Genomic DNA, 10,531 nt, shown 5'->3' on the forward strand with positions numbered 1-10,531 from the left:
TGAATCAGCAGCAGCAAATAAAATTCTGGTCCCAAAGCACTGATTTTAGTGATGCTGGTTGCTCTGAGTATCCAAAACTGAGGTATCACAAAGCTGTGGCCTACAAAGAATTGATATTGATCCCATTMAAACTCCTGTAAGTGCTCCAGTTTACCCTGAGAGGACTAAACCTTGTGTRGAAGTGAGTGTTGGCAGCACACAGATCTTCAGCAATAAAGCTCAGCAGTACTGAGCTGATGATTTGTTTTTGCTGTCRGATGGTCATAATTCCACTGAATTTGGGATTGCAGCGATTTTAGGAAAATGTGGGTTGCTCTGCTGTCCTTCACGGCCTCYGACATCCTGCTGCTCTGGGGCACTGGAAACTCATGGGAAGCTGAGCTTTATCTAAACAGTATTTATAACAATCCTAGAAACAACCAAATTACTTTTGTTTTTTTTTTTTTAATCATATAGAATGTGGTAAAATCCAATGAAATTCAAGTGAAAAATACCCTTTAATTTCAGCCTGCACAATCAGACGCAATGTTCTGTGTGCAAATGGATTAACATGCCAAAAATATAACTTGAGGCGAGAAGTGTAACTTCCCTCAGTAAATTAACATCAATAATTATAAGCTGTAAACAGTTGCAGATATAATTAAGATTCGAGGCCCAAGGGTTGCACATGCCTTGCTGCAACTGATATCAGACTCAGTGATCTTGATGTTCAAGTCCCCTCTGGAGACAGCAAAGTTGGGAACATCCCCCTGTGTGGAAATAAAGTATCAACATTTTAGGAGCATTTGCAAAGTTCCTCTCTCCTATTTTAAAGAYAAACAGGGCTCTTTGTCAAAAATTAGAGTTTTCTGGGTTTGTTCTTCATTTCAAAACATTATTTTTTAAAGGGTTAAATTAAACAAGTAGGATCTGCCTCTCAGGTGTCTTTGAAGTKGTCCTGTCGGGGTGTAAACTTGGTGTAAAAGTGCTTTTATTGACACATTATGACACAGGATGGACCAATCTGATCACACACACACAGAAATTTATAAATTCTTAAAGAAAACAGCCTTTGAAGAATGCTGAAAGTTATCGTGTCAGGCGAAACAGAGGCAAATCCTTCAGTTCCTGGCTCAACAAACGAGTGAAAAACAACTGAAGCTTCGGAGAATTGTTTGTCTGTTTGGAGTGATCCTCGTGGTTTGTGGGGAGCCCACGCCTCAGAAAGTTACTGCTGGTAACAGGCACATGCAAAGAGGAGACTGGAAAGAATGGTGCAATAAGCTTTTTCCTGATCCTCCTGAAATATTTTTTTGTTTCCATTAAAAGATACAGGAATGCTCTGTTTCACTGTTAAGAAACTGCTTGGCCAGGAAATTATTAGAGGAGGAATTTTGCTTCAGTGGATGTTTTTTTTTTAAAAAAGGCAACATGAATCCATGGCTGGATGCTTGGGAAGAGTTTGGAGCTGCTCAGTTCTTCCCCCAGCTCTGCTCTGCTGTTGTTATTCTCATTTTGCCACCTCTCTCTTTATTGTTGCTCTGCCCATGCCACCCTCCAGCCCTGCCTGAAGTCACACGAGGTGAAGGCAGCTGAAGTGTTGCTCTGACTCGCAGCACCCCCGTAAATCTCTCAGTGAAGCACTGGGGTAGTTTTACAAGTGTAATCACTTTTTATTTGATTACCCAGCATGCAGTACATGAAGCTGCTTTCCCACAATGGATAAATTTAGTGAGGGAGGAAACCCCATCTTCCCCACCGCTCTGAGATCAGGGAGCATTTGGAAATGCTTCCACTGCCTAAATCCTGAATGACTGTAAAATAGGTTAAAAGTGCCACTTTGTACTGTAGCACTTTACAAAAGTGTGTTTTGTTTGACAGGACTTAATAAAAAAATCTTTTAATCTCTGTCACTGTGGGTAGGTGGGAAGGCCAAAAAGTCTAAATGTTTTAAAGGAAAATTTTAATTAGTATGCAAATTTGACTTTCTGCATTAAAATGTCATTTACTAAGTAAATGTTGTTGCACAGGAAGTTCAGATATTTGATCGTTTTCTGTCAAGGTGCCTTTSCAAATTTCCTGAATGTAATAACAGCATTTCAAAAACAAAACGAAATTCTCCTTTTGTTGCAATGCACTGGGTCTGCTCCACCAAAGGCTGTGTGACTGGAATATCTTAAATCAACCACCAGCTTACAGTGATGGCTCTCCTTCTCCCAGTTTGCAATTTTTTTATTCCTCTCTCAGTGCCTGCAGAGGTTTCCTGAAACAAGGGAGACGAGAAATACACCCCTACATGCCATAAATTTAAATCATTGAAGCACAGCAACAAAATGATTACAAAAACTATTGTAGTCATTAGAATCGAAGGAAGTGGTTGCTGAATTATTGTCAGCACCACTGAAGGTTACAGCAGTGATCTGCATTTCCAGGGTTGGGAAAAGCCYTACACACATTTTGAGAGTTAACTGATTTCATTGTCTCAATAAAATACACATTCCTGTCTCCTGAAGAAGGATGGGATCAATGGTTGAAGGCCCAGCTTTGCTTTTAACACAGAAAAGAGAAACATTCTTACGTAAAATTGGTGGAAAAATAATTGCGAGACAAAAAGAAAAAAAAAAGAGGGAGGGAAAATTTAATAAAAGCAGGAAATTCCAAGTTTAGTTTCTTTCCTTGAGTGTCTGTGGGGTCAGTGGTTGCTTCTTGCCACCCTGAATGAATGTGGTGTCTCAAACTGCACCTTATATGGAGCTCTTGAGGGATCAGAAACATGGCACATGGGAGCCATATGTTCAGCACTTGCCATCATTTATGGAGAGCCGAGTTCAGGGCTGAAAACTGATTTAAACATCCATATTTAGAGCTCCTGAGTACAAAATAAGGCACAAATTCTCACGAAAGTTGAAGACAGAAGAGAAAAAGCTGTGACCCAACATAGAAGTGGTTTTTAAAARAGAAGRAAWAAAAAAAAGGCTGGGGAAATTTGGTTTATTTGAGTGCCAAGAGCCTGCCCTGGGAATCCCTGGCTGAGGGCTGCTGTGGGGAGGTCTTGAAGGTTTCTTGTGCACCATGTGCTCATCTGGAGCCATCAAAGGTCAAAACAGAAGGAACTCTTCAGTGTGAGCAGAGGGGGATTGATCTTTCCACCCTCCCCTCATCTCACAGAGGTGCAGATGTGCCTGTGATATCCACACAGGGGGTGGAGAACACCAGTACAGCCCTTGGCAGAGCTTTCAGGGTTTGTGTCTGTGTRATTTCTTTAACTGGGTGTCCCACATGAGCGTAAAATGTGCAGTTGGGTGTCCCTGATCTCGAGGCTTCTTGCAATAAATCTAGAAATTGTACAGAGCCCAAGGCAGCTGTGCTGATCTGYTCTCTGTGTTCCTCACAGCCTTGTGCTCAGTTTTTCCTGCACTTCCTTTTGTTGTGACCTTGGCTGGAAGTGTCTCTGTGTCCAGGAGGAGTCTCTGACCCGACCTTGGATCTGCCATCCGTGGCAGGGTTGGGATGTGTCAGCAGGAAAATATTCCCTGCTAATGGCTGTGCMTCACCTTCAAATGGACATTGGTCTTGCACTGTTAGCTGGCCCTTTTGATGTGCATGAAATTTGGGTTATCAGAGAAYTTACAGTAGATTTTTCTTTTGCGTAATAAACGTTTTGCTGGTTAAAATAAGAAAAAAAGTACGACAAAACAAAAACAACAACAAAAAAAAAACCCCAAAAAATAACCAGCAGGAAACCCCAGCAAAAACCCTAATGCCATTGCATATGAATGTTTTCACTGGGTTAGCAATTTTTGTATCTTATTGGCAATGTTCTAAAGCGCTGAAGATTGAGACTGCTCCGTTCCCCAGAGATCCTTGTAATTACAACAAAGACTGCTGGAGCATGAAAAAAGTCATTTGGCAAAATGGTCCTCTTGGCTTCCTCTGTCTCATCCTCCCCTCTCACTGACTTCCAAGTCCTCTTTGCTCACTTTACTAGACAAACACATTGTTTGCAGTTCGCCAGGGCAGATGTTTGTTTAATTCAGCACCTTCTGCTTCTTTCCCCAGCAAAGTCACGCTGTTCACTCTTCCCTTTTCTGCTTACAACACCTCTCCCCTGCCAGGCAAGGTGCAGAAAAGAAGGGCAGTGGTGCAGCTCATGATGAGTGATTCCATGTTCTAGTGTTTCTAGGAGCTTCACCACCATCTCCTGTATTCTATAAATGGTAAATGATAAAATACAGAGAACACCTCACTGGGGTGTGTCACTGTGCAAGGAGGCTCTATCCAAGCCCTGAATATTTAATGTAGAGAAAAAAACCTCTTTTTTTGAAAAAAAACCATGGAGATCTCAACTTGAGCTGAGTCCTGCTGGAACAACAATGCTCTGGAGAATTGTTACTGCTTGAGAGGTGTTTGCCTTGTAGTCTGGACTGATTGTGATGCAGAGTCAGGCTGCAGAAAATCTGCATAAAACCYGGGTATCCCTTGGGTGCTGATTTGAGGGCCTCAGGGCATCTAACTCACAAGATGCTGTGATGGAAAGGCTCATCCCTGTTCCAAATGAAACTCTTGCCACTGAAATCTGTGTTCCAAGAGTCTCAGCAACAATTTGGTTTGATTCCTGCCCCTTCATTCCTGCCTTSCATCCATTCCTGTATATGACTGACACCGTGAGCTTTTTCCTTCCTTGGAAATTTCCTCACAAATTGTTGGCAAATCTCCTCCACTTCTTGCTATATTCATGCGACTGATTTCTCTAAAGCTCTGGGGCTTTCTCTACCTTCCCTCCACAGAGGATGGCTTCACATTCAAGCAGCAGGTCAGAGAGCTTAACTCTGAATGGATCCAGCACAACAGAACGATGAGGAGGTATTCTTCTTTCACTTTAACAAACCATATATTRCCATTTTTCCTGATCAGCWTGTGCMTTTTCCACAAATCCAGAGATAATTRCCAGATTCATRTATATCTAACTATCAGCAMAGAGCTGGGCTTTTATCTRTATGCTGTATGTTTCTGTAAATACAGAAGTGCTGTGATTGTCATCAGAACCATTTGTTGCAATTTGAATGCCTATAAACAAGGAACAGACAATGCAGGTTATTCATTACAGCCTGRAAAAGCTGTGTGTTGGCTTGTTACCCCTTGGCAGAAGGCAGCCAGAAACTGGAGATTTTGCAGTTCTTGGTCACAGTGAGTTGTGTAGGGCAGAGTGTCTGTGATTGCATCCCACAGCCCTGCAGGTTTTCCTGATAACGCTGCTGTGTTTRTTCCTGCTGTGCTGGAAATGAACAGAGCCACTGGAAACTTCAGCAAACCTTGCTGTGAGTTTCACATTTCTGTTCTGCTGCAAAGCTCTTCACTTCTAGGRTGCAGTCTCAGACAAGGCAACAGAAGCAGGAGCTTTGTGAGCATAATATTATTTTTTATCTCAAGAAATCGGTTTGGAATTAGTTCTTTTTTCTGATCCATTGGAAAAGTTCTTAGCTGCGTGATCACAAGATCCTTATTCACAGATTTTTCTTACTAGCTTCATGCACAACTGCAACAAGCTTTCTTAAAAAAGGAAAAGTCAAAATTACCCAGTGAAACAGATTCCACAGTTGTTAGAGTAGTGAAAGCTTTTGGGGACAAAGAAGTGGTGCCAGTGTGACTTGGAGCTGAATTTGGCTCAGCCTTCTCCAGAAGAATGAATCAGAGCCTTGTATATGGTAACAATATAATTCCCTTGATTCCTTCTCTGTCTCATTCTTATCAAATCCTGCTTATTTCTTCATTTTATAACTGTCATACACTGGACAGAGAATTTCAAAGATTTTCATATTACAGCCCTCTAAATCTTCCTTTCTTTGAAGGAATAAATTGAATAGTTGATTAATTTAATGAACCCTTTCTAGTTTAGATCATTGCCCCAGGAAAGCAGCACTGTCAGTTTTGTGTCTCATTCTCCTAAAAGACCAGAATATCTCTGATTCTGTTTTCTCTCTGTCTTCACATTGGCAGCGTTAGTGCTGTCAGCAGACACAAACATCTTCATTTGATATTCTCATTTAACCCATTCAGAATGCCAGAAAACAGATGAGGTTATCTCGGGATCTGTGCCATTACTTTACGAAATCTGTGAGAATTCATGGAATGCAAAACTTTTCCTGGTTTCACCTGGGCTGGAAAGGTGAAAGACATCTGTTGGAAGTGATCCAAGACAYGATGACGTCCATGGGAATCTTCCCACAGTTTTCAAGAGCCCGTGAAGCACCAGCACAGATGCAGTGGCTGATGAAGAAAAAATCTGGGAGATGCCTGTTGTGGCCATAAAGACTAATTCAGCTAATTTCAGTTTCTTAGACAACACTTGTGTGTTGAAACACTTTATTCCCTAAAGCATTGTTTATCTCTTCAGCTCATGACTCTTTCCAATAAAGTGCRATGCAAAATGCCACCCACCAAATTCTTCCCTTGTTTATGTGCTCCTAACAGATCAGTGAAAATTCTCCTTGCACCTCATTGGTTTGAGAAGATGACTCCATGTCAGCCTGTTGAAGGATTACTGSGGGGAAAAGCCCCAAATTTTATGAGAGACAGAGGACCTGTGGATTTCAGCTCAGCTGCAYAAATATCAGTGAAGGCAGAATGGAGCCCTCATTATTTCCTGTCTGCTGCATTTCTCCCATTTTGTCATGGCAGCTGTGAGGATGGAAACTCCCAAGATTTCTCCAGCCAAGTCATCCTTCACCAATAAAGCCATTCTGACTCACATAATAGATTAGGCTGTCACACTAAACCTGACAAACMACATTTAATATGTCTCAAATTGCATCCGGGCAGATATCCCCGTAAACGTCCGTCTCTACCACGCAGATGTTTCCCATCTCTCCAAACAGCTCTGATGGTCAGCCCAGGCACGAGGATCTCCTGCTTTAACTCACTCTGAGCTCCCAAAGTCCTGCTGGGAYCATGGGTGACCCAGACTTTGCTCCCAGCAAGGGTTTCTGTGTGTTTTGTTGTTGTGCTGCCTCAATTCTGAGGGAAATCCATGAGTGCTGTCATTGTTTGCTGTAAGGCAGGGACAGGRTGACACCGAGGGTGGCATTGGAGGGCTCCTGATGTGACTCCCTCTGAGGCTGGCAGGGGTCTCCTGTGTTTCTGAGGGAATTTCAAACAGTTTCTCCCAATTTTACTTCTCCCCCCCTCTTTATTTTGCACACTCTTTTACCTTTAGACAGCAAAAATAGAACTTCTGCACAATGCAGGGCTGTTATCAGCAGTTCTGTGTCTGGTTTTGTCTTCTAACTATTGTTTTAACTTACTCCAGCCTTGGGCTGTTTTGGTTTGGTTTTTTTTTTTTTGTTTTTTTTTCAGACAAGCTCTCTCCAATCTGCCTCCTTCCCAGACTGTTTATGTTTGAAAGACTTCTACATTTGCTGGTGCTAATCTTCACGTCCTCACTTATTCCCAGCGGCCTCTGTTGTCCTTTTTCCTGCTGGGTTGAGTTTCAGTTGTATCGTCTCCAATTGTTCTTTAACTTCTTCCAGCTCTGTGCAGTCAGCTTTCTGGTGCACCACGGGACTCCAGATTGGAATTCCTCTGGGCAGTTCACATTTCCTTGGATTYCCATAAGGTGGAAATCTCTCGGGAGCCTTGCACTGAGTAATATTTGAGATGTAAGGATAACCCCWTCCCAGCTGTGCAGAGCTCCATTTGAGGAGTGATCAGCGGGGTGGCTGCAGCATGGACAGGCTTCCTTGGGTGTTCATGAGTGTGTCTGATTGATCTGTGTGATAAATCAATCCTTGTGCAAATGCAGGTGTTTCCCTGGGCTGGAATCCCAGGGGGCTGCTGACCAAGCTGCTGTAGGATTTGGTGCTGGCCAGAACCTCCCAGCACAGCAACACCTCTGATGGCCAAGTGAAGACCTTTAGGTGCTTGCTGGGGGCCAGCTGCTGGAAAACGTGTCAGCCAGCACATTACACTCGTGTTTTACTCAATTCACGTGCTCCAGTAGGTCCTAGGGATTGTTTTTTATCAATCCTTAGATTGATAAAATCTGGTGAAGACCTTTAGGTGCTTGCTGGGGGCCAGCTGCTGGAAAATGTGTCAGCCAGCACATTACACTCGTGTTTTACTCAATTCATGTGCTCCAGTAGGTCCTAGGGATCGTTTTTTTTTTATCAATCCTTAGATATTAAGATTWACCAGTGCAGATTTGGATGCATGATGCTACACCCAGCTGAAGTCAGGTGGGAGCAGGAAGGGCATTGACACAAGCCAAGATATTCACAGTCAGAACTCAAGCTCTGGCCTTGCAGAGCCTGATGTTTGGAAGCAGAGTGCAGTCACAATGTGAGCAGATGCTCTGTCCTTCTTGGCCTCCCATTTCCTCTCTCTTGCTCCTAYGTGCCAGAGATTCACAGAGATCTCTTTCAAAGGCAGGGCTTTGTTTCTTCATCCACTTTCCGGTGTTGAACTCTGCTTATTTCTTTCAGTTTGCCTYAAAAAAAGAGAAAAGTAAAACTAGTTCTGTGAGACTACAGGGAGAAAAAAAATAAATCTCTGGAGTTTCTTCAGCCTCTTGGCTAGAAACACAGCAAGCACTGTCATTATGGTTAGCAACAAAGGACACGGCATCGCTTCCAGCAAAATCACCACTTACTTCAGTGTGGGTGAGATTAGGCCAGGAAAAACCCCARCTGAGTTTAATAGAGGAGAAACTGATTTTGGCTGAAACAATAAGCYCTGCTCCAGACCTGCAGCGAGAGCCTTAGATCCCAGTTTAAGGAGGTGCTGCCTTTCCTCTGGTACCTGCCCCAGGGGTTCTGCTCATTATTCCACCCAGTCTGACAATCCCTCTTTCCCTCTCTCTCCAGCAAGATCCTTTGTCCATCCTCATTCAGATCCCCCCTTMGCTGAAAGGGTGGAGTGCAGGTCGTGCAGATAAGCACAAACTGTAATTAGGTCGTATTCTGGGTAAATAATATGTGGGTGGGAAAAGGAAGGAAAGGGGGAGGGAGAGAGAGAGCAAATGAAAGAAAGAGGCAGGGGTTTGGCAGGGTGACAGAAGTGCAAAAGGCTTCTTGTAAGTCTTAAGCTAAAAATGGGAGATGTTTGCATTAAAAAAGAGCTTTAATAGGTGCTGTAAGTTGGCATTTTTGGTGGCTGCCATTTTAGTGAGTGCCAAAGCTGAAACTGTGCAGTTCCCATTGTGTTACAAACCCCACTTTCAAGGGGCAGGAGGTTTGTGCTATGGTGGGGTGTGAGGGCAGCCCAGTGGTCCAGGAATCACCGTGCCTGTAGGGAGCACATAAAATAATAGGCAGCATAAATAATAATGAATAGGAAATTAATAATAATATTAATAATAAATATGGAATTAAGAATAATAAATAAAGACTAAAAGGCAGCAACCATTGTGTAGAGTGCCTTCAGAAGCTACAGCCCAAACAAGAATCTCATTCTCTTCACAGCCCCCAGATGAGCTGATCCCAGGGTGGGAGAGGAGTGATAACCTTGGAATGTTCCATGTCCTCTCTCTCCATGTCCCAGACCCCACATTTTCCTGATTTTCCCTTTACAGCTCAATTATTTGCTGCTTAACTGATGGGTTTAACAGCACCCTGGAAAAAGGGTTTCTTCACACGGGAAAACGAGGCTCTTCTTGCAAGGTCAAAACCCAGAAAACCTTATGAATTGTTTTGGCTGAAAAACTGCCAAAGAACACAAGATAATCCACTTTTTTTGGCCCTTGTTTGTTTATTTTGTGATGCAATAACAAAAATGTTTTACGAAAGCAGACTCCTTCCTAGAAAATCAATGTTCTCATTTGACAAAGGCTTAATGGAAGAAATGCAGGTTGCTCTAGGGATTTGCCACTTCCCTCTGCAGGGTGAGCCCTTCTGCAGCTCTGCTTCTGGTGGCMAGGGGCTCAAAGGAAATCCTGGTGTGTCCAAAGAGCTCAGAGGAGACTGTGGGACAGAAGAAAAAGCTGCCTCGAGGTGAGGTTATGGCCAAACTCCACGTGTTTCTTGTCAGTGGAACAGCTCATGTTCTGCTTAAATTCCATCCAGGAGATTTTGGCTTCCACTGGCAATCTGCAGGTTACTGAGGCTATTGAATTGTACATTATCAGCTGTGGGCCCCAGATCCAGTCTGAAGATATTAATGTCTCGTTTCCGCTCGCTGAATTGGCTGCACATGTCACCTTCCTGTGCTCTGCTTTCCAAGCTCAGTGTAGCAGGAGTTTTGCTTCTCTTGAAACGTTTTCGTTGGTGTAATGAATGGAAAAAGTTGCCCAGTGTGCTCAGTCTSTAAATCTACACTATTCTTTCTGAAGGGATAGACAGCTTTCCTTACAGCAGACATTTATTTTCAGTAGGATTCTRTTCCAAGAGTGTTATGTAACATTTACAGGCTTTGAGAAGAGAACAATCCCAGAAAATATGTTGCAAATACACCTAAATACACATTGATGTGCACAGTTTATCTATTATTATATTTGCACCACCCAAAGGAGGTCACAGAGCCCTCACAGTAAAGCCTTGGTTGCTTTGGCCACCTCACCTGC

Source organism: Malurus melanocephalus, unplaced genomic scaffold (genome assembly GCF_030028575.1).
Source record: "Malurus melanocephalus ecotype Western Australia unplaced genomic scaffold, MMel_1.1 scaffold_367, whole genome shotgun sequence".
In the NCBI taxonomy this organism is placed as follows: domain Eukaryota; kingdom Metazoa; phylum Chordata; class Aves; order Passeriformes; family Maluridae; genus Malurus; species Malurus melanocephalus.